This window comes from Capsicum annuum, chromosome 3, assembly GCF_002878395.1.
Source record: "Capsicum annuum cultivar UCD-10X-F1 chromosome 3, UCD10Xv1.1, whole genome shotgun sequence".
In the NCBI taxonomy this organism is placed as follows: Eukaryota; Viridiplantae; Streptophyta; class Magnoliopsida; order Solanales; family Solanaceae; genus Capsicum; species Capsicum annuum.
Genome location: NC_061113.1, coordinates 225,916,125 through 225,941,625, shown reverse-complemented (window position 1 = coordinate 225,941,625; position 25,501 = coordinate 225,916,125). Strand labels below are relative to the sequence as shown.

Genomic DNA, 25,501 nt, shown 5'->3' with positions numbered 1-25,501 from the left:
AAATCTGAAATTTACTAAAGAAAAAGTACATGTTATGATAAACTTGGAGTTTACTAGAATAAAAGTTCATAAATTGATATGAACGATTGTGACATCTCGAAGATGTGCATGCATTGAATAACTAGAAGATTCTTCAAGAATTGTTTATATCATTTGTTCTCATGATAACTTGGTTGTACTAACTAATATTGGGATTGGATCCCTTCAAATCTGAAAATTATAAAAGGTGAATAAGGGTCTGTTCACCTATCATGTGATATGTTGAAAAGATGCATCAATAAGATGATCACATGTACATTCATTGTCAACCTGCAGTTTGACATTCATAAAGTTGATTGCTCAATAAAATTGAGTTAAGAACATAATTTTCAGATTATTCAATCAAGAAAGTTATCTTGATGATGATGGTTTGACATTGAATGCCTTCGATAAATAGCTAAACCATCGCTAATGAGAACAAAGCTTCATGTGTTGGTCTGAAATATGATATGTTGCATACAATAACACTTGTATGCATTAGACCAATAAATTATGATTATTTATTCCCCCTCAATTGGTTCAAGATCATGAACCAACTATTCCATTTAATAGTTTTGATATGCGGTATACGATTAATGAATATACCATGATGCACAAAGATGGATTCCTCAAAGAAGATAGAGGATGTATGTTAGTTTTTCTAACCTAAGGGGGAGATTATAAGCGCTATGAAATATGTTAGGAATTATCACCAGATCCTCATCCAAAAGATAATTCAAGTCAAATGCTGAAAGCATATCATATTAAGCGCAAGTGTTCTTATTTTGTGTTCCTAAAGGATAAAGTCTATGCATGCGTGAAGCGTGACAGACTAATCGGTTCTAAATAAAATAGTCCTTACAAAATAAGGAGCAAATAATCATAATAAGAAGGCAATGAGATCTTGAAGAGCCTACGACATAACACTTCATGAAACCTTATGAGAGGTTTATGTACTTGAAAATAATGAAGTGGTGAGATCTCAAAATGTTACGTCGCATTGTGAACCAATACAAAATGATATATCATCAATATCTTTAACACAATGTTGGCGCAATATTGTGAAAGATTACAAGGATCTGAATTCTACGTTTATTTAAGCATGCTGACGTAGAAACATTTATCAAGTAATATGAAAGGGTGCATCTTGGTAAGTGAAAACTTATTTGATTTGCAGTCTAGATACTTGAAGATGCCACACATAAAATGTTGAATATTGTCACTTGACAAAATTTTTATGAAAACTTCTTTAAGGATTCAAAATATAAAAGTTTCTAGAAAACTTATTGATAATCCTTATATTGTATAAGCTTATAGCTTGAAAATTATTGAAACTCTTGGAGAGTTTTCAAAAGCAATAAGATTATTTGCTGAAATGAGAAATATACCAATTTGGATTGGTTATGAAGTACCATATCTTAGTATAATTGGTGCACTCATGTATCTTGTAAAAAAATACAAGACCCAATATAGCCTTTCGCTCAATTTGTTAACAAGGTATGTTTCTACTCCTACTGAGAGATATCGAAATAGGATAAGATACATGAGTTTATTTTATTCTAAAGATTGCAGTTCCGATCTTACTGGTCATGCTGATGTTGGGTACTCATCTAACCCACATAAATCTTGATCTCAAATATACAATGTGTTCACATGTGGGGATACTGTCATATCTTGGAGATATACAAAGCAGTCTATCGTAGCCACTTCATCAAATCATGCCGAGATAATAACTATTCATGAAGCAAGCCGAGAATGTGTATGGTTGAGGTCCATGATACATCTCATTTGAGAAAAATATGGTGTGAAATATGACAATCTACCCATAATTTTATACAGAGAAATTCAGTATACATAGCACATCTTAAGGGAGGATTCATAAATGGAGATAGACCGAAGCACATTTTGCCAAAGTTTTTCTACATACATGAGTCACAAAAGAATGATGATATTAACGTGCAACAGATTCGTTCAACTGACAATGTGACTGATTTATTCACCAAGTCCTCTCCAATTACAACTTTTAAGAAAATGGTGCACAAGATCGGGATGCAAAGGTTCAAGGATGCTCTCATTAGGGGGAGTTAATACGCGTTGTACTCTTTTTCCCTTACGAGGTTTTGTCCCACTAGTTTTTCCTTGTAAGGCTTTTAATGAGGCAGCCGAAATGTATATTATTAGAGATGTGTACTCTTTTTCCTTCACTAGATTTTTTTTCCTACAGGGTTTTTTCTAGTAAGGTTTTAACGAGGCCTATTATCTACCAATTAGACATTCAAGGGGGAGTGTTATAAATGTATTTACATTATAGTGAATGTCTATTAAGATCTACTTTGATATCTATTAGGATTTGAAGCATCTGTATTTTACTCAGACTAGGAGTAAATTTTCCCTATAAATAGATAGGTTTTGTTCATTGTATTTACAATCTTATGATCTCTCATCCTCAAGAGAAGAAATAAGAATCACTTCAACAGAGAAAAAGGATGACCAATAGTGAAAAGAAACATGATTCATAAGCTGGTAGCTCCGGATTTCTCAAGCCTCCACGACGATCGAATTATGATGAGGTTAGCGATATCAATGTTAAATTATTTCATGCTGACACATGTAAGTTTATAGAAAAAAATACGCAAGCTTGAAAATGGGACCAGCACTGTGCATGCAAAAATTGATGTCACCACTCAAAACTCTTTCTCCTCTTTGGCGGCAAACACTAGGACAACTCAGCCTTGAATGACCCCTACCCCTACCATACTTGGCCCCTAATTTTCCCCCTACAAAAATTACCCATTTACTCTCTAAATCTATCGACTTTGCCTAACCTACCTCACTTTTGGGCTAAGTAAATAGTAATGAAAATCATCAACCTTTGCCATCTGTACCTAGTACCTGATCTAAGGTAGACTAATGCACCTCAAAGTTGTGATCCGACACTTCTTATTTTCTTAATGTGTTAATAATAATATAATCAGGCATCTAAGTGTTAAAGTATTTAATCACAATGTTTAAGGTGTTTCCCAAACAAGTTTGTACTTAAATTGGTCACTTGGAGTTTAAACGAAAAAACTAGTGTTACTAGCTTGAGCTATGTGTTGTTATAGTTGATCTAGATAGATTCTAGTGTGTATAATGTGTTTCTAATGATATGATTGTGTAATTACTGTAGACACATAATTTTGTCCCTCCCCAAAAGCATTCTTACCATTTTACCCTCGTCTTAGTATGTGCCCTTACCCGTGTGATAACCCCTTCACAAAAAGACAAAATAACAATTTCTAACTAATTTTATCTTATTCTAACAACCCCTCCCTATTAAAAAATAACACATCACTATCACCACCCTAACTACCCATGTGATCCCCCCTCATTTTTCTTGTTCACAAAGAAAGAATATATCGGGGACCCACCAAAATTCCCACATCATAACAAATTCATACCCATTATAAAAGAAAAATTCTAAAAGGGAAAAAGGGAGACTCATTCTTTGATCATCATCTTCTCCACAATAACAATAATCACAAAAAAAATCTTCCTCACAAGAACAACAACAAAAAAAAAGGGGCGTGGTGAACAGTAATCGGTGAACAGTAACCCCGTGAACAGTAACTGTGAATAGTAATAGGTGAACAGTACCGATAAACAGTAATGGCGTAAAAAGTGATGGTGAACGGGTCATTATTTGTCGAGTTGGATTGTTGGTGTTAAGGTTCGGCTTGAGGTTTGCGGGTGTGGACTCTCTCTATTTGAATAACATTGAGTTTGAAAGCTTCAAATTTAAGGTCCAATTCTATCTTCTCTTTTATTTAATTCTTATGTGATTGTGATTGCGTGTGATTCGATACCGTGGTTTGTTTGTTGATGTGAACTGTTGGTGATATTTGGGTGTGTGATGTGCTAAGCATGATTGGTGAATTTTCATTATTCTCAATTGGTGGATTGTGTATTGAAATGGGTTAATCACGTGGTTGAAAATGAATTAAGGAGGGGATTAAAAATGGAGGAAAATGAATATTTATTAATTTTATTGATGATGTTGAACATGATAGAATTGTGATACGTTGAACTTGGTAAGCAAACGTAGGCCGGGTAGGCAAATTTAGGAATAACGATTTGTTGGAGTGTTTGAATATGTGCGTGAATGGTACTTTCTACTTTATTGCACGAAAAGTTTAAATTGTACTCATTTGGCCGGGGAATGCCCCGAAGGATTTGTATTGATTTATCCGGGGAATGCCCCGAAGTAGCATGTATGCAAAGGAGGCTCGTGATCAAGGCCCGGAACGTCGGGTGGAGTTTAGTTTAGGATTAGTTTAGAATAGAATAGGTTTTATATTTTAGCACTTTTTTTATTTTGGATTGTATAATTTGGACTGAACATTATTTTGGTTTGTTTTGAATTTTGTGTGATTTATTTATTTTCTTGTTTTGTGTGTTTATGTGGTTTGTACATTTTTAATGTCAAATTAGCCGATACACTCCACCAAGCGACCGTGGTCGAACCACGGGATCAAGGGGTGCCTAACACCTTCCCCTCGGTCAACAGAATTTCTTAGCTGGAATCTCTGTTCGCGGATCAGTTTTTAGAGTCAAACCATTTCGAAAAGAATTTTTCAAAGGTGACTTGGCACACCGGATTATGCCAAGCGGCGACTCTGAATTTAATTATAAATTTTTTTTTTCAGAACAGAATTTTTATTTTTTGTCACTTCATAATAAAACCCTTTCGAACTTAAAAATTAATCTTTTGGATGTTAAAAAAGGGGTGTGACAGCTCTGGCGACTCTGCTGGGGATCTTTTCAGAATTTGGTCTTATTTTTGGAGTTGTATCGGCTTTGTTTGGCATTATGGGTGTATAAACATTGTTTGTGATTATTGTTTGTGTTATTGTTATCACTGTTGTGCGTTTTCGTGCTCTTTGTGTACATTATTTATCCTATATGTTACCGCTTTTATATCTGACATCATGTGTCTTCCCCCAGGCCTTCTTTCTGCAATAAGTCCATAGTACATGTATTGTACACGACCTCTAATTGAGTCACCCTTATTTTAGGGGGGTAGCCGTCGGTGTTATGGAGTAGGTGGAAAGCAAAGCAGCCACTATCGACCATACGCTCCCCCGAACAGCCTTGTTAGTGAACCACAATGTAGGTCATCCGTTAGGTTATGCTTATCATCTTTGTAATCATTACTGTACTGTACTGTGACCATTAGGCTGCCTCCAATACATATCAACTGGGATCAACCCATGATAGGCTTATGCCCCTGGGATACCACCCATAAACACATAAATAGGGATCGACCCATGATAGGCTTATGCCCCCGGGATACCACCCGATAAGAGAGAACTTCCATCACTTAGTTCAATTAATCTTTGAGATTGTTATTTCGGTTGCCACCGCATTTTTGATACTTTGAAACAATGATACATCAATAAGAGACATATAAATAGACCATCAATGCAATAACAATGAAGTAAGAACTCATTGACACATCAACGAAGTGTTTTGGAGTCATCAATGCCATAACAATGAAGTAGGAACTTATTGGTATATCAATGAAATGTTTTGGAGTCATTAATAGCACATGGATCTTGTTTGAGTAACCGGATACCTTCTGAAATTCATTAGTGCAATAAATATGTAAGATTTGGAAAACAAGTAAGTATTGGAATGTCTTGACATCTTGTAGGGTGGAAACAAGTTCATTGGTAACGTGGGACATCATACAAAATCATTATAGATGACATGTTACCGAATAACTTTGGAAACTTTCTTAATAGAACAATTGTTCACTTTCATGCCAAAGTTATGGTATAGAGTATGCTTTACATACCTGACTGTCAGCCTTCAATACTAGTCCTAAATGGACTTCCCGTCTTTTCGGATTACTTATCTACAATAAACATATATAGCAATCTAGTATTAGCAACCAAACGTCACAATTCAATTATTTGAATTCACCAAACTAGTGGTTAAGTAGTAAGCCTTAATTACACCATAAAGGGTGTCACTTTAACCCTCTTATACTCCAATTACATTTATATGCCATGCATATTCATACAACATCCTCTAATATCAAGTTTGGATTCATTTATCCTTCCAACCAATCCATTAAACCAAATTGAGTCATAGACATAAATAATCATCAATTCAATAGTATATCACCATATCCACTTTCCATAACTCAATTACCATATCCACCTTCCATAATTCAATACAACCAAACCATGCAAAATAGTCCATAACCCTATTTTCATCACTTTTCAATAACAACCAATACATATAATCCTCTATCACACATATACATATGGAAGAGAACAAAGGCAAACAATATCCATACCTTAGAATTCACCTCTTGATTATGCAATCCTGTTTGCACAAATAATAGGTGCCGTTCGAAGCTCTCGAGATGACAAACACAGTAATCGGATTACTTTGAAATTTCTTTGGTTGAATCAAAAGTAATTTAAAGGTCAAATTTGGCTAGGGTTTGTTCTTTCTCAATGATTGAAGATGAAAATGAGTTTTTGAACTCATATACATGTATATATACACATATTCCCGTCCATAATATAATAGGGAATGACCGAAATGCCTTTAAAATTTAAATAATGTCAAATCTGTCCTTTGGTGGACTGTTTTGATAAGCTAAGGTAGAACGAGTATAAATCCTTGCTCCGACGTTGGATTTGGATGAAACCAATTGCATTGGAAAGAAGACTCAAAGATATTTCTTTTCATAGGTGGAAGCTCTCCCAGTTCATTATATTAAGGGAGTTATGATCATTTGAAGTTGACCCAAAAAATTGGCTGGCCTCAGTAGTTTGTGTGCAAGAAATTTTCCTGCACATTTACTATTCCCAAATATCGCGGCCACTATTTTATAGTTTCGAACGTGCTCGATTATATCTGAAACCTATCCATTTTTGGAAATATTTATATCGTTGGAAAGCTTATTCAATAACCTTCCTATGGATCCATCGACGGGCAAATTCCGGTATAAATAAAATAAAATAAATATCATATAAATAAGACCAATACACGTACTTGAATACGCCAATACATGTACTTGAATATGAGGTGTTACATACGCACACCTGATTCTCCCCTTTTGGGGGTGAGATACGTAGGTGCCCTTCTTGGGTTCGATGATCTTTTCAAGAAAAAAAGAGAGGTTTTAAACAAAACTGTTGAACTCTAACCATTTGCTATCTCTTGTCCAGTTAGTTTAAGGTGGTTAGTTTGTGGCATTTTGGCTGGTCCTCCATATTGATCCAAGTCACAGAGGAAGTTATGGCCAACAAGGATACCGATTTGGTTGTCACTAATCAGATAGGGAGTTCGGGGAATAAGAATGTAGGAGATAATGAAGAGATTCGGAAATTAAGGCGGTAAATAATAGAAATGCATCGAGCTTGGGCTAATGGGTTGCCGCCTCCTCCAGTTCCCACTGATAATCTGGAATATCTTTCTAGCTTGCCTCCCGTGTCACATGCACAATTTCCCATTTTTATTGATATGCCACAGAATGTATCAGGATCGACTCCGGGGCAATAATATCCAACCACTTCCAAGGTTCATTTCCTCACTCCCCAATCCAAGACTACCATATATTTGACTCTAGCTGTTGTTCATGCTTTTGCGGCGCCACTCCTACTTGAAGCTCCTACTTTTGATGTTCATCCACAAGTTGTGCCTCCCTACTCTACAAGAGAGCCTGTATTGAATACTTTTAGTGCTCAACATTATGCTCTCGAGCCCACATTTAAGTCGACTGGTCCTTATGATTGCCCTCAACCGCCTGAATTTCCTCCTAACACTGAGAAACCTGTTATGATAGAAGAACAAGAGGAAATAGCATAAATTGAGAAGTTTGGAACTGACTATGAAAAACTTGTAAGGACTTGGGGGGTACAAAAGTGTCTCATATAAAGATCTGTGCATGTTTCCAGGTGTACATCTTCCTCTTGATTTTAAAATATCGAAGCTTGAGTAGTATGATGGACATGGTGATCCTGTAGCACATTTAAGACGCTATTGCAACCAACTAAGGGGCGCTAGAGGGAAGGAAGAACTACTCATGGCTTATTTTGGGGAGAGTCTTTCAGGCTTAGCTTCAGAATGGTTTGTTGATCAAGACATTGACAAGTGGATTAGTTGGGATGACCTAGCTAATGGATTTGTGCAACAATTTCAATACAATGTGTAGTTGATACCTGATGAAAATCCCTAACTGGTATAAAAAAAGAATACTGAGAGTTTCAGGGAGTATGCGATCAGATGGCGCGAACAAGCTGCTAGAGTAAAACCGCCAATGAAAGAAAGAAAGATAGTGGAGGTGTTTATTCAAGCGCAAAATGAAACATATTATCAATAATTGTTACCTACATTAGGCAAGCCATTTATTGAGGTCCTCAAAATGGGGGAGATGATAGAGGATGGAATTAAGACCGGTCGTATTGTGAGTTTTGCAACATTGAAAGCGACTACTCAAGTAATTCAAAAAGGTTCGGGAAGTGCTGGAGGAAAGAAGAATGAGTAAGATGTATATGCTATTATAGTTGGATAACAGGCACAGGCAAGAGGACCATACCATCGTTACCCACAGGCTCAAACACAAGTTTATGGCTAAGTTCTACAGAATCCTTCCCAAAATCCATTATATTCCATTCCCCCATATCCATATCAAGTGTATAATGTGCAACCATATGTTCAACCCTCATCTTACCCACACTGGCGCACGTTAACTTTGCCGAGTTATCCTTCAACTCCACATACATACCGAAGCCCTTCTTGGACTGGTTTTCAATTTAAGCCAAATAATGAAATGAGACAAAAGTCGAGGGATAGCTTCACACCCATTGGAGAGTCGTATGCAAGTTTATTCTAGAGATTGGTTCAGCAGGGCATGATCACTTCTCTCCTTGGGTATACTCTTGACCCACATTCAAGAAGTTTTGATCCTAGTATACGATGTACATATCATTCCGATGTTCAGGGTCACAGCATTGAAGATTGTCATGCTTTGAAAAGAGAAATTGAAAAGATGATTTAAGATAAATCAATCATGGTGCAGAACATTGACAGTGAGAAAAGCTCTAGTCATGCTGATATGCAAACCAGTGGCTAAGATGTCAGGCTGAGCAATTGAGAAGTCACCACTCTCCTTAGTAGGAAGGGGTTTGGTAGCTTGTTTTGTTTTATTTTCTGTTCTCCGAATTATTTCAGGGTTGTAGTTCGGGATCTGTCTTGTTTTGTCTTTTTGTTGTTTATGTTCAAACCCTTCTATCTTTTGTTTTGACTAAATGAAGTGTCTCATTTTCCTTTGTGCTTTAAATATGTGTTGTTTGTTTGTTTTCTTTACATAGTATATTTTGTGTTAACCCTAGTGATATGACATGCTAGTAAAATTTTCAGCCAGATCCTAAAATCCAGTTTAAGCATGAACATTGAATTAGAGGGTTAAAGTTAGAAAAAGAGAGCATATAAGAAAATAGATAGAGTGCTGAGATATTTGGTGATAAGTTAAGGTAATTATTTTGAGAATCACAAGAACAACTTGGTCATTGATCGAAAGGCAAGTCCCAATTAGGTGAAATAGTGGACGTATGATCACTATATAAAGAGAAACAAGAAGATAAGCAGCTCCACGAAAGCATGAGTCATTTGATGTGAGGAATGTACAACAAAGGTGGAGTTTATAGAAGAAATAGTGACGCACAGGCTCAATTTGCTTAAAAAGATGTCGCAAATGATCTTCATCTCTCACTTCCAATTGCATGTTATGTACTTGCATTCTTAAGGAATGATATGATGAAGGCATTTCATTTTGCTATCCAAATATTGTGTCATCCTTTGTTTACCCCATTTAAGCCTTAGTGTTATTTTCTTTCATACCCCTCTTTTGGAATCAGATAGAGTAAGCAAAGTTCAAAGAATAGTGTTGAGTAAAAAGATAAAGTCAAAAAGTTACAAAAAAAAGACAAAAATATTTCCAAAAAAACAGTGTCAAGAATAATAGAGTTAGAAAAAAAGAATCGCAAAGTGAAAAGAGCGAATAAAAGAAAAAAAAAGAAAAATCAGATCAAAGCAAAAGGACAAGCTGCCAGAACTACGCATGACCTGGGTGAGATACATAGGCTGCCCTACTAAGGGCTCGGTCCAACCAAATAAATAATTTAGAATCATCCGGTCAAAGGAAACTGGGGCATGAGTTAATCCTCATTTGTTTGAGTCGATTCCAAAAGTTGTAAGTTCTAACCCACTTCAAGTGTCGTTTGGGCCTCATGCCATCCTTTCTTTCTAACCCTATCCAAAAGCTAAGTTACAACCAAAGAAAGACCTTCAGATCAATCTTTAAGAATGTTAAGGCTAAGAATGCAATGGATATGATGACGCATTTTGGGAACTACTTGTCTTCCTCAGCATAAAAAATCAAGAGAGAAATAAAATATGAGAGAGTATTATTGGTGAAATCCCTCATAGGCACAGTAAGGTGATAGTAAGTTGAGAGAGATAAAAATGAGAGAGTCTTATTGGTGAAAACCCTCACAGGCACCGTGAGACGATTGTGAGTTGGGAGAAATGAGAATAGGAGAGTCTCATTAGTAAAAACCCTCACAGACACCATAAGACAATGGTGAGCTGAGGAAAAGACCCTTCAAGGTGTCACTAGCCGAATGAGGTCTGAATACAATTGGCCTAAGAAAGCAACTCAGTTTCAAGGCCATTAACTCAACAACAATTGGTAGAAAGTTTGGATGGAAAGATCAGGTAACTTAATTCAAAATGCATGGCATAATCATTAGAGTTGACTGTCATGTCTAGAAAAAATTTTCATTTCTTTGTTTCAAATGGGGACATTCATTGTCTTTTCTTTCTTCTCTTTATTTTTATTTTGTTTTCTTGAGTCAATTGTCCAAATAAAAGTCATTGTCATTTTTCTCTTGTCTTTGAGTCAAGTTTGTGTCAAAATAAGTGAGAAAGATTTTAAAATTGGCTACCAGTTTCTTCAATTGCACAAAGCAAGAAAAAAGGGCCAGCACATGCTAAAGACATGATTGTGAGCCAAAACAAGGCATGCAGAAAGTTTTGTCAACCGACAAGTCTGGGAACTCATGGAAATATCAAGGTTCAAAGGGTTTATCTGAGAAGCATGACAAAGCAGGGATACTGTATTTGTTTTAGAGTCACTCTTAATGATCTAAGTTCGGGTCAATAATATAGCAAGCCAGTGACACATGCTAATGGTTGAAAGCAAGATTAAATGCAACTGGGGCAAGAGGGATTTCTACGAAAGCCAAAGCCGCAAACCAGCCACTATGTTTTTAAAATAACAAGTTTTTTTTGTATGAAACAGGAACACATGTTACCTTCGAATCAAGGATTTCAAAGCCTAAACATCGAAAGTTGCAATACCGCACTTCCACAAATGAAGGAGACAATATTTCTGCACATATTTCGTATTCAAAGCCATGGTAAAACTCATAATTCAAGATTTCTAGGAGACACGCTTCCTTGTAAGGAGACGCATTTCCTTGGTTGGGTAATTCAAACAATATTTGTAAGGAGATGCACTTCCTTGTTAGAGCAATTCAAGAGACATTTATTAGGAGACGCACTTCCTTGTTTTTGTAATTCAAGCGACATTTGTAAGGAGACGTACTTCCTTGTTTAGGCAATTCAAGCAATATTTGTAAGGAGAAACACTTCCTTATTTGGTTAATTCTAGAAACATTTGTGAGGAGACACACTTCCTTATTTGAGTAATTCAAGAGACATTTGTTAGGAGACGCACTTCCTTATTTCGTAATTCGATCGACATTTGTAAGGAGACGCACTTCCTCGTTTGGTAATTTGATTGGTATTTGTAAGGAGATACGCTTCCTTATCTGGGTAATTCAAGCACCATTTGTGAGGAGACGCACTTCCTTGTTCGGGTAATTCAAGCAACACTTGTTAGGAGACACACTTCTTTGTTTGGATAATTCAAACGGTATTTGTAAGGAGACGCACTTTCTTGTTTGGGTAATTCAAGCGGAATTTGATAAGGAGATGCACTTCCTTGTTTGGGGTAATTCAAGCAACATTTGTAAGGAGACGCACTTCCTGATTTGGGCAATTCAAGAAACATTTGTAAGGAAATGTACTTCCTTATTTGAGTAATTCAAGAGACATTTGTGAGGAGATGCACTTCCTTTTTTGGTAAATCCAGCAACATTTGTGAGGAAACACACTTTCTTGTTTGGTAATTCAAGCGGTAGTTGTAAGGATATGCACTTCCTTGTTTGATAATTCAAGCAACAGTTGTAAGGAGACGCACTTCCTTATTTGGTAATTCGATTGGCACTTGTAAGGAGACGCACTTCCTTGTTCGGGTAATTTCAGCAACATTTGTAAGGAGACGCACTTTCTTGTTTAGGTAATTCCAGCAACATTTGTAAGGGGATGTACTTCCTTGTTTTGACAATTTAAACAACATTTGTAAGTAGACACACTTCCTTATTTTGGTAATTCAAGCGCTATCATAAGGAGATGCACTTCCAAAGGAGACACACTTCCTTGTTTGGTAATATGATCGGCATTTGTAAGGAGACGTACTTCCTTGTTCTGGTAATTCCAGCAACATTTGTAAGGAGATCCACTTCCTTGTGTGGGAAATTCAAGCAACATTTGTAAGGAGATGCACTTCCTTGTTTGAAATTCAAGCAACATTTGTAAGGAGACGCACTTCCTTGTTTGGTAATTCGATTGGCATTTTTAAGGAGATACACTTCCTTGTCTGGGTAATTCAAGCACCATTTGTAAGGAGACGCACTTTCTTGTTCGGGTAATTCAAGTAACACTTGTCAGGAGACACACTTCTTTGTTTGGACAATTCAAGCGGTATTTGTAAGGAGACGCACTTCCTTGTTTGGGTAATTCAAACGGCATTTGATAAGGAGACTCACTTCTTTGTTTGGGGTAATTCAAGCAACATTTGTAAGGAGACGCACTTTGAAATATTTGTAAGGAGATGCACTTCCTTGTTTGGTTAATTCAAGAAACATTTGTAAGGAGAAGCACTTCCTTGTTTGAGTAATTCAAGTGGCATTGGTAAGGAGACGCACTTTCTTGGTTTGGTAATTCAAGCGGCATTGGTAAGGAAATGCACTTCCTTGTTTTGATAATTCAAGCAATATTGGTAAGGAGATACATTTCTTTGATTGGGTAATTCAAACTTTGCTTTTGGGTAATGCACTTCCTAGCAGTCCCCTTGATTTCCAGAAAATGCACTTGCTAGTCAAGTTATTGCACTTAATCCTTTGGAGATGCACTTTCTTGCTAGTTTTCATTTGTTAAGTGACACACTTTTTAACTAAAACTTGTATCTCTAGAAGACGCACTTTCTAGTTAGAATCCCTCACTTTAATTCTTAGGAGACGCACTTCCTAGGCTTGGTTATTCAATTTTACTCTCAAGAGATGCATTTCTTGGTCAGAGTCTTGATTCATCATTACAACATGAAAGTAGGTATGATGTGACTTTCCCAAAAGTCTTCTGATAATAAACTGGGGCAAAAATTTAATTCTTTTTTTTTGAACTTTACTTTTCTGGCAAACGAAATTTCTCTTTATAATAATTCTTGTTTGGGATAATTTTCTTTTAGTTTTGATGTGATTTTAGGCGTCCGCCTGAAGAACAAGGCGAATAAATGAAAAGTCAAGCAACAAGATGAAGAAGTTGAAAACAAAGAAACAAGGTAAAAAGATGAAAGTTAATGGATTGAAAAATAGCAAGTCAGGAGCCTGCCTGAAGAACAGGGTGAAGAAATTGAAAGTTAAGCAATGAGGTGAAGCATTGGAAAACCAAGCAACAAGTTGAAGACATTGCAAGTCAAGAGCCCGCCTGAAGAATAGGGTGATGAAACTTAAGTCAGGAGTCCAACAGAAGCTGTATAGATAGGATTTTTGTAATTTTATTTATGTTTTAACCTGTAATTTTCATTTTTGATATAATGACAGAGCCGTGGACCGGAGCCTCGACGGGACCTCACTCTACTCTCCAACTCGGTTGTCCTTCTTCCTTTTATTTCTTCCCTGTGAATAATGGTCGGGTCAAAATTCTGTCTCGTTGTCTACTTATTTGTATGAAAACACTTTGTGTTTACCTGCAAAGAGGGGCATGATGTAGACACATAATTTGTCCCTCCCCGAAAGCATTCTTACCATTTTACTCTCGTCTTAGTATGTGCCCTCACCCGTGTGATAACCCCTTCACAAAAAGACAAAAATGGCAATTCCTAACTAGTTTTATCTTATTCTGCAAAGAGAGGCATGATGTAGACACATAATTTGTCCCTCCCCGAAAGCATTCTTACCATTTTACCCTCGTCTTAGTATGTGCCCTCACCCGTGTGATAATCCCTTCACAAAAAGACAAAAATGACAATTCCTAACTAATTTTATCTTATTCTAACAACCCCTCCCTATTAAAAATAACACATCACCATCACCACCCTAACTACCCATGTGATTCCCCCCTCCTTTTTCTTGTTCACAAAGAAAGAATATATGGGGGACCCACCAAAATTCCCATATCATAACAAATCCATGCCCATTATAAAAGAAAAATTCTAAGAGGGAAAAAAGGAGACTCATTCTTTGATCATCATCTTCTCCACAATAACAACAATCACAAAAAAATCTTCCTCACAAGAACAACAACAACAACAATAAAAAAAAGGGGCGCCGGTGAACAGTAATTGGTGAACATTAACAGGTGAACAGTAACGGCGTGAAAAGTGACGGTGAACGGGTCATTATTTGTCGAGTTGGATTGTTGGTGTTAAGGTTCGGCTCGAGGTTTGTGGGTGCGGACTCTCTTTATTCGAATAACATTGAGTTTGAAAGCTTCAAATTTAAGGTCCAATTCTTTCTTCTCTTTTATTTAATTCTTACGTGATTGTGATTGCGTGTGATTCGATACCGTGGTTTGTTTGTGATGTGAACTGTTGGTGACATTTGGGTGTGTGATGTGCTAATCATGATTGGTGAATTTTCGTTATTCTCAATTGGTGGATTGTGTATTGAAATGGGTTAATCACGTGGTTGAAAATGAATTAAGGTGGGGATTAAAAATGGAGGAAAATGAATATTGATTAATTTTGATGTATTGATGATGTTGAACATGATAGAATTGTGATACGTTGAACTTGGTAAGTAAACATAGGCCGGGTAGGTAAATTTAGGAATAACGATTTGTTGGAGTCTTTGAATAATGATACTTTCTACTTTATTGCACGGAAAGTTTAAATTGTACTCATTTGGCCGGGGAATGCCCCAAAGGATTTGTATTGATTTATCCGGGGAATGCCCCGAAGTAGCATGTACGCAAAGGAGGCTCGTAATCAAGGCCCGGAACGTCGGGTGGAGTTTAGTTTAGGATTAGTTTAGAGTAGAATAGATTTTATATTTCAGCACCTTTTTTATTTTGGATTGTATAATTTGGACTGAACATTATTTTGGATTGTTTTGAATTTTGTGTGATTTATTTGTTTGCTTGTTTTGTGTGTTTATGTGGTTTGTACATTTGTAATGTCAAATTAGCTGATATGCTCCACCAAGAGACCGTGGTCGAACCACGGGATAAAGGGGTGCCTAACACCTTCCCCTCGGTCAACAGAATTCCTTAGCCGGAATCTCTGTTCGCGGATCAGTTTTTAGAGTCAAACCATTTCGAAAAGAATTTTCCGAAGGTGACTTGGCACACCGGATTATGCCAAGTGGCGACTCTGAATTTAATTATAAAAAATCCTTTTCGGAACAGAATTTTTATTTTTTGTCACTTAATAATAAAACCCTTTCAAACTTAAAATTAATCTTTTGGATGTTGAAAAAGGGGTGTGACAATTACTTGTGGAAAAACTTGTTTATAGAGTTTAAAGTTCAATTGAATCAAGCCAAGAGTCAAAACTAAGTTAAAGATCAAAAGGACAAAAAAACTAGTATTCTTAGCTTAAGTTTCTAATTCATCGTCTTGGATTATGTGTTGTTTTGAGCTCTAATTCGTGGTGTTCGATCCTATAGAATGCTTGTTAAGATGATTATGATGATATATAGATGATACACAAGCTGGGAATAAATTCTAAACAACATGAAAAGGCTTGTAATGGATGGATGGACCAAAGCACGGGACAAAACTTGACGTAGAAATGGACGATTTGGGTTCACTAGCGCGTTGCGAAGCTTAACCACTGCTATAGGGTGTGTGACACACATCGGGATCTTACTAAGAGACCAAAAATAGTGTGTATTCTCTATTAGGGTGCTTCTCACACCCTAGGTACCACATGGAGAGCGCGACGCGGACCCTTGTCCAATTTCGACAGATTTGTCCTCCTATAAATAGGACACTTAAATATGAGGCTATAGACCTTGGACGACCTTGTAACCTTAAGGGGGGATTGATAATACTTAAAATAGGTTTTTTATTACATTAATTTAGTTTGTTTATGGATTTTATCAACTATTCATCTAGCGTGATTACGGTTATATCCATGAGCGGCTAAAAGCCCCCTTTCCAGGGTTAAGGCCAAGAACATAATTACTCTTGCTTTAAATTGACTTGGTTTTTATTTATCATATTTGATTGTTTATTTATCCTTGTTATCATTATTTTAAGGATTTACAACCCTTAGAATACATCCATTTTTATCTTGTGAGTCCAGAAGGAGGAACAAGAGGATAAAACGTGGGGTAAATAGAATAGGATTGTAATCTCTTATGGAATGAAGTTATAATTTGCACTTAGGATAGGAATATACATAAGTGACCTATTTGGTTCACTTACAGGATAAAATATAAATGCATTTAACTTAGTTCTAACATCCCCGCTCAACGATATAGTTGTGGGTCTAAGATAGTAGGTGATTAGAGGCTCGGAAGACATCCTTAATAGTCTAAATTAACAATTTTTCCATGTTCCAAAAGACATCAGATCCAATTAATAGCACCCCTCTTGAAATATCTGAATCTCCTGATTTGGAAAGCATTGGACCCGCATTATTTAAGTCCTCTTCCAAAGTCTAAGGAATCATGACAACTCCCTTAAATAATCAAAATATTCCTAGTATCACTACTTCTAACTCTATTATTTCCTCACTTACTACTACTACTACTCTTACTACTATACAAAATACCAAGACGTTTTCTGAGCTCCCAGCGATCAACCTCCCAAAACTCAAGCCCTCCCTTCTACTACATTATGAACAACATCCCAACCCAAACTATCCTTCTGCCGATCCAACTTTATGTCGGTAATGGGACTACCAATGGGAACTATGCCAGTCTACATCACCCTACAGGTTTCTCTAAACCTCAACCCAACATCTTAGATTAAAATATGTCTCCAAGGCCAACCTGTAGCTCTCTATGTTTAGATGAACAATAGGGAAATAATGTTAATAATCCAAAACCCCAATGTCTTGGCCATTCTTGCATCGAAGGTGATGCGATGAGCCATGGAGACATACAACCACCATCTTTAGATGTCATTAATACTTCTGCCTCCCATGAACTATCAGCTCTCTGCAATACCATTCTTTCACATTCCAACATGAGAATCCCAAACAAAGGTCCCTCAATAACAATCAGCTCGATAGGAGCTACGCCTTTTCCTCTGGGTATGCCCAATTTCCAGGACATAGGCCCCCTATATCACTACTGGCAGGTGCAGAGGATAACTCAAGAAACGGGATCCTTCCACCAAGCGATAGGGATGATGGGGTCACTGGAGACTACAGACGCCCAACTACTAAACAACATAGCCTCCTTGTCCTAAGTATTCTCTCTTTAAATCATATTTCTTTAAGAACAGTTCGAACAACAACTCAGAAAATAGAAGAGGAATTAGAAATAATGCGCAAAACCAGGACATAAATAATGGTCTTAAAATATTTAAAAGTAATGATGTACAATGAGAAATAGAAGAAAAAATTTATTCTTATTTGCTCTCGAATCTATTGAAAAGCTTAATCGATATCATACGTCCTTTCAACCCGCAAATAAGGAACTATGTGCTGATAATAAACCCAATAATAAAAAATTCAAAACTGGAACTCTCTACATAACCCCCTTCACCCCACTTGAACAGATCCATGAAAATCATCATATGGAACTATAGGGGAAATGGCCCTGACTTCAGAAGGAACTTTCGATCTTTGCTGGATTGGCACAAACCACCATTGGTGGATTTGATAGAGATAAAAATATAGAATCACCAAGAAAAATGATTACCCATGTACAAGAATAAATTGATGTTCCAGCAGTGGGCACTGTAGGAGGACTTGCTATTTTGTGGAATGGCACTATTCTGGATTTGATCAAATCTCCACCACTGATCAGGAAATTTATGCCATGATTAAGGTAAATTCTATGGATACACCCTGGTTGTTTAGTTATTTTTACACCATTCTATTAGAAATAAACAAAAAATTCTCTAGTATAGTCTTAAAACTACTAAAGACAGCTATAAGGGTAAGTGGTTAATTGGTGGTGATTTTAATGAACTGCTATACAGTGCAGAATAAAAAGGTGGTAATCCTCTAAATAGATCTCGATCAAATAATTTTTGGGATGTTGTAAATTGAATTTATATATATGGGTTTTTGAGGCAGCAAGTTCACCTGGCTGAATAAAAGGTTTAAACAAAAAGGCATCTTAATTTTTGAAAAACTTGATTGTTTCTTTGCGAACAATAACTGGCTACCAAAGTATCCGGATGCATAGGTCATGCATCTACCTAGGACCCACTCTAACTATTATCTGTTACTCCTCAGTCTATATAGAGCGGGCTGATACAAGAAAGACCACGGAAGGCACAAAAACTACACAAAACAATCCACATATTAAGAGAAACCCGAGGACCCCTTTGAGTGCTAGTTTTGGCCAACAATAATAACACAAGTATCAAGGGTTTACAAGGTGTTTTAACACCAAAAAATCAACAATACAACAAGAATAAGATGAATACAATGCACACAAGATTTGGATTCAACAAGAACAAACGATTACAAGATACAAACACTAACACAATTACAAGAAAGATAAAGATAGATAGTGAGACATAGATTATTACAAAGATTAGGAACTAAAGATTAAATTAAACTATAACACCACACTCTTACGGTGACCACCAAGGAAATCAACTCACCTCAAGATCCACTGTTTCCAAGCAAAGAACAATATTGACTTTTCCAATCCCTAAACTACAATGGCTAGTCTAAGTCCTAACTAAGAACTACACTAAGGTGGTTTACTCTCAAGAAAGAGGATTTTAAATGTCTCATATTTTCATCATTCAACAACCTACAAGAGAAGACCTAAAATGTCCTATTTATAGTATCTTACAAAAGGAGACAAAATGACTACACTATCCTTAAAGATAGGGGCATCCATGGAGTGTATTTTGGGCAAAGTGAAGTGACCAAAATGTCCTCAATGAATATGACCCAAAACCGTGAGCCATTAAGTGTCCAAAGTCGTGAGTCCTAAAGTCTCCAATGCTCCAAGCAATCTTCCACTCACGGGCTTGATATATGGTGGGCTCAAAACGGGTCCTCCATGCATGTTCTCATATCCTCGAGGTGACCAAGTCTTGATCCTCTATGTGTTGGCCTCCAAAGATGTCATCAAAAGATAAGATGGCCATTTATTCCGTACGGGCCCCACCTAAAAAATTAAACTATTTTGGTTTGAAACCATATAGACCTCCCACTTGGATTTCCAAAACTTCGTATAATAAATTTGGGAATGTAACCCTACTCTCATGGATCCAATCAAACAATTCAAAATCAAACCATCTATTTAGAGTCAGGAATCTTTTGAAAATATTTTTGTCAATAAAAGAAAAATCTTAAATAAACTCAAAGGTATCCAATACTCTCCCAGTTACCCTCATAGTTGTTTCCTAGTTAATCTTGAACAAAGTCTTATCCGTGAATTTAATAATATTCCAAAAATAGAAGAAGACTTTTGAAAACTCAAGTCGAGAATAAATTGGCTCAATGGGGGTGATGCAAATACAAAGTTCTTCCACACATCTACCCTTATAAGATTTAGGAAAAATCAAATCATTTCTTTACAAAATGAGCACCAAAATTGGTTCACTGATCAACAAAGCATAGAGACTCACACCATCATAAATCTTTTAATATCCCTAATATAATTGGTTCAGTGGCCATCAGTGATAAGGAACAAATGGATCTAGCTAGGACACCTCTTGAAAAAGAAATCAAGGACACCATCTTTTCATTCCAACCTCTAAAAGCACCATGACCCGATGGCCTGCATCCTTTCTTCTATCAAAAATACTGGCATATTATAATACCCAATAAGATTCTACACAAGTTTTTAGCTATTCATCACATGTTTAGAAGTCCCATCATTATTTCACACCAAGTACGAGTGACATAGCCATTTTAAGACTCCAAGATTTTGAATATTTTATTTTTGGCCTTTCCGAGTTTGAAGTATTGATTTATGAGTTGAAATATGTTTATGGATATTAAAAGAATCATCCAAGAGAGTTTCAGAATTTTTGAAAGAGGTTCGTGATAATTTTAGATCATGAAGGCAGTAAGCATTCGCAATTTCAGCGTGTCATGGAGGATATTCTCTACGGTACACAGCATTTCACAGAGGTTAGCTTCCGCAATACATAGCGTATCACATAGGTTGGCCTCCATGATAGCCTTCATAACATGGAGGTTGTGTATTTTGATAGATTATTATTAGTTAAAGGGGAATTTTGGTCTTTTCCCCCTCTCCTTAAACACCCAACTGATGATTTAAAACCCAATAGGGATTAACCCCATTCCTCATCAGTTAACAACATAAAATCATCCTCTATTCCCAAGAACACAAAAATCAAAGCTTCTTCCAAGAATTTAACCATCCAAGGTCCTAATTCCAAGTTTTTCAAGAATTCAAATAAACTCAAGTAGATGGGGTATTCATCAATGGGTTCCTTCCACCCATTGAGTTCCAAAAATTCCTTTATTTTTTATGTATAAACTCTCTTCCCTCTTTTTATGAAATTCAATGTTAAGTATGAATTTACTCAATTTTCTCTTAGTAGTTTTGAATACCAGTCATGCCAATGTGTTTCTCCATGGGAGTTATGCTCTTATATGCTTTTAAATTTCAATCACCCATATCATGTTAAGTTGACACCATGTTAATTTACCAATTTATGAATTAAGCAATGTGAGCATGTTGTCCTTATAAGTTTGACATATTCTCATATTCATAATCATGGATTTCATCAATTAATGATATATTCTATGTTTTGGGTCTCTGAATCATGAATTTCCTTACGGTATTTTTAAATGAGGTCATCGTATTTAAAGTTTCTTCATTGCTAGAGGGTTGTGAACACCCGATATCTATATGTTTATACATGTTTTCATTTTCATGTAACAAGTCAGTCAGATCATGATTTTATTATCATATTCAGATTATTATGTTCATGTTGAGCACTTATCAGTACCACATTATGTTAAATGAATAATAACACCAGTGTCATTTAGTTGGGAATAACACTTGGCACCGAGTAAACACGGGGATAACGACTCTTTCTTTAGTTAGGCATGAGTCGTTAGTAGCGGTCTCTAAGTTCCAGACCTACGACGCCAACGTAGAATATGAGGTGTCCCTTATCAGTAGAGGCATATAACCCTAGTCATTCGGGACATCAGCCTTGTAGATCCACATCGTTAGTCATGTGTTGGTACCTCTGGCAAGGTACCAACACCCTTCCACCTGGAATTACAGGTTGGACCCCGATTAGCTCAGATTGGGGTATTTTGATTGTAGTTAGATCCTACAGTCTCAGTTCAGTATTCAGACCATATCATCTCAGGTTTGCATGACCAAGTGTTCAGTTTATCAGTTATTTAGTTTTACGAATTAATTCAATACTTGTTTTACTTGGTCTTACATTCTTTTTACATATTCATGCATTTATGCCCAGTACTTATATGTATCATAGTTTTCCCTATATCACGTATTAGTACATTCAAAATACTGATCACATACTCTCTTTTGTGCTATGTTGTCTTATAACACAGGTTCGGATGCTCAGTTTCCTGATCGTCCTTAGTCAGCTCAGTGCCACTCAACAGTAGTTGTGGTGAGTCCTCATCCTTCGAGGATAAGTTAGTTGTAGTTATTTTCATTACTTCTTTTATTTCAGTCAGTCGAAGTTAGTTGGGGGTTTGTTCCATCAACTCCTTATGTTTCTAAAAGCTTTTAAATAGTCATATTTATTTTTAGTTTTTATCATTAGTTCACACATGTTGGCTAATGTTTCAGTATTCCACCTTAATAGTATTTCTATTAGTTTAGCATCCGCATATGATACTTTATTATTATTTTATTTAGTGCTCACAACAGATACCAGATTATGGGTAAGCTTGGGGTCACTTTTGGCCTTAGGTACCGTGTTACGACTCGGGGGTAGTCTCGGGTTGTGACATATATTATGGGACCATCAGTTTTTCGTTTTTGTAATTTAGTTTTTCAAGAAGAATGTATCCCTGAAGAAATTAATAAAACCCACATCTGTCTTATCCCAAAATGTAGGAATGCTACTACTTTAGAAAACTTTCGTCCTATTAGCCTTTGTAACACCTCTACAAAATCCTCACCAAGGTCTTAGCTCGTAGAATACGGCCCCTTATAAATAATCTCATAGCTCGTAGAATACGGCCCCTTATATCCAATTGCTAAGGAAAAAAGGAAAAAAAGTCCGGGCATTATCTAAGGGTGGTTCCCTACATACTGCGGGTGCCAGAAGTACTCTTGCTGTGTTGGAAAAAATGGTATGTAACTTTTACAGTTTTAATTGTTTGTTTCTATTTAAATTTTTTTACTATTTGAACATTGATAATTTTTTCATTTGCAGGAAAAAGAAAAGGGTAGGCAAATACCAACTAATTAGTTATTCGAGGAGACTCATCTGAAAAAGAAAAAGTACCCGACTGATGAAGATGTCTGGGTTGAAGCTCGTGCAAAAGCTGTCCACGTAAGAAACAAATTTTGAATTTATGAATCTTTTTCTCAAAGTTGATATTATTCAATTATAACTACTTTAATATTTTTGGACTTTTAGTATTAACTTTACTTTGAATATAGGACGAATATACGCGTCTTGTTGGTGAGTATCGTAGTGTCAACCTCCTGAAAGTCAGGGTGACCCAATAACCCAACATTTGGAGAAGGAGTTATGGAAAAAAGCTGTGGGTCTTGTAAATAGAGGTCATTTCTACAGATACCACACAAATTTTTTTGGAGATAATATTAGGTGTTCATCCGGCGCTGCATACTCTAGCTCTTCAGTTGATAGAGAAACCATTGAAAGACTACAAAATACGGTTTCTTAACTCACTCAAGAGCTTGCTAAACAGAGAGAGGTTTGCTGAACAGAGAGATAGGCAGAAAAAGACGGATAAGGAAATAACATCACAGATCAAGATGCCGCAGCAGCAGTTCAGTTCTTTCATTCAGACTGCGGGGGTTATTCCTTCGTGTCCTGATGATGCAGTTCGGGCTGCAAAAGGTCTAGGCCCTCTGGATGATTTCAGCACGGATGATGATATGGAAGACGAGGACGAATTCGATGATGATGACTTTTAGTTTTTTGATTTTTGTATGTGTTGTACTTTGAATTTAGACATTTTGTTGTTTGAAATTATTGTTGTAGTTTTTTCATACTCACTTTTGTTGGACATTTTGTATGTGTTGTACATTTTTGAAAATATTTACATTTGGTTTTTGGTTGTTGTTGCTGTTGTATTTGATTTGGTTATTGTTGCATTGCATTGTTGTTGTTGCATGTTGTATTTGGGTTTTGATTTTTTTTTTTTTAAAAAATTCCTAGAATAATCGACCATAAGTGGTCGGTTTTTGAATTTTTTTTTAGAAAATCGACCACAATTGGTCAATTTTATATTAAATTTAATTAATTAATTTAATAAAAATCGACTACTTGTGGTCGGTTTAATATTAAAATTAATTAATTAATTTAATAAAAAACTGACCACAGTGGTCGGTTTGTTTTCCTAAAATTATTTTTTTCAATTTTAATAAAATAATAATTATATATATATATATATATATATATATATTTATATATATATTGAAAAAACTACCACTACTTTACCGACCACACATTTTAGTCGTTTTTGTGGTCAGAAATTGAAGAAAATAGACCACATATGGTCAATTTTTGTGTTCGGTTTTCACCTTTTTTTTTAGTAGTGGAAGAAGTAGAGAGGTTGTTTCCGATAGACACCTGGCTCAAGATAAAGAATAGTAAAATAAGGTCATAGTACTACATGAAACAGAGTGTGTGGCATAACCTAAATAAGAAATGAAAAATAATAAAAATAGATGCTAAGGAGACACGAAAATAAGATCAATACTAATAAAAATAGGAGATAAGAAATAAGAAGCGACCGCTCCCCGTAGTCGTCAACACTAGCGATTCCTACCAAAGAACACAATCCTAGGATTACTATCCCAACTACACCAGAGTCCCCTAACTACTCATTACCACCCACACATGCATTAACCTTCTACTCTTATCTGCGACCTACACACCTTCCTATCTAGAGGCATACCCTGAGTAAGCTGAAGTAGCCCATGTCATGTCTAAAAGCTTTAAACTAAAAGCTTTTTAGAGATTTCTTTATTTGAAATGTTTTAATCATATTTATTCAAGTTTAGATGTCTGCACCCAGTGCTCAAACTTCTTGTTCTCACCCCCTTTGCATATAATTCTTAGGAGCTATCCCTTTGTTGCAATTTATTTCTTCAATTTTGATTTAACACAAAATTTTAAAAAATAAGGAACATTTTTAATCATATATGATCTTAAATTAAAAATATGTAAAATGTATTAAAATGTCATTTCCCAACTTTGTGGGAATTCACTAGATTTGTTGTTATTGTTGTTGTTGTATTAAAATATCATTTAATTTTATGATCTTAAACACGTCATCTGAAAAATTTAAATCAAAAAGTTGTTAAAAAGAATAAAAAATAAAATTTTTGAAACAAATTAGAAAGAAAAAGGAGAGATTAAAGAGAAGAAACCTTTGATAGGAGCTCAATCATAGTATATATTAGTAATTTTTTAAGGAGAACAACAAGAAAACCATAAGGTGAAGTGTGAACCTAAATTCTATACTGAACTCCCTCTATCTATATATAGTTCATATTAAACAAATTGCAACTTGCTACCAACAAATCAGAGTGGCGCAGCGGAAGCGTGGTGGGCCCATAACCCACAGGTCCCAGGATCGAAACCTGGCTCTGATATTATTAAATCAGCGATCTTCCACCAGCGTTGCGTTTCTTTAAATTTCTCTCACCTTTACGACGTCGTTTCGTTCCACGTCAGCCGAAATTTTGAGTGATGAGATACGCTAATTAACGAG

At 36.0% G+C, this 25,501-nt stretch overlaps 1 non-coding gene across 1 annotated transcript; it reads left to right on the top strand.

The window, feature by feature from the left end:
* Positions 1-25,310: 25,310 nt before the first annotated feature.
* Positions 25,311-25,382, top strand: TRNAM-CAU. The gene has a single exon. It is a non-coding gene; the product is annotated as a tRNA-Met (tRNA).
* Positions 25,383-25,501: the final 119 nt, after the last annotated feature.